Source organism: Petaurus breviceps, unplaced genomic scaffold (genome assembly GCF_028583685.1).
Source record: "Petaurus breviceps papuanus isolate PSGF00001 unplaced genomic scaffold, PetGlider_PUasm1.0 151, whole genome shotgun sequence".
Classification (NCBI taxonomy): Eukaryota; Metazoa; Chordata; class Mammalia; order Diprotodontia; family Petauridae; genus Petaurus; species Petaurus breviceps.
Genome location: NW_027185712.1, coordinates 1,346,438 through 1,346,871, shown reverse-complemented (window position 1 = coordinate 1,346,871; position 434 = coordinate 1,346,438).

Genomic DNA, 434 nt, shown 5'->3' with positions numbered 1-434 from the left:
GAGAGAGAGAGAGAGAGAGAGAGAGAGAGAGAGAGAGAGAGAGAAACACAGCATAGGTTTTATTGCTGACTCTAGGATTTTGACTCCTGAATTTCTGGGAGTCTTCATTCCTATTTTTCTTCCTTTGTTATAACTATTCTTTATCATACTTAGTATGTTAGATTTACAAAGGCATTTTTTCCCTTTCTCTTTTTTCAGTTTAAAGCCATTTCATTAGATTTGCAAAATTACAATCAGCTCTATTTTTACTAGATCTAATTAGGTATATTCCATCACTGGAGAAGAGTGTGATTTCTACAGTTTAAGCTGAAGTCCAGATATTTAAATGCCATTTTCAGACTCTTCTTAACTAGTTGTTTGATGGGGGAGGGGGAGGGGTTTATGGGCGATGCCATGGTTGCTTTGAATGAATATGGGGTGATCTCCATATAAGG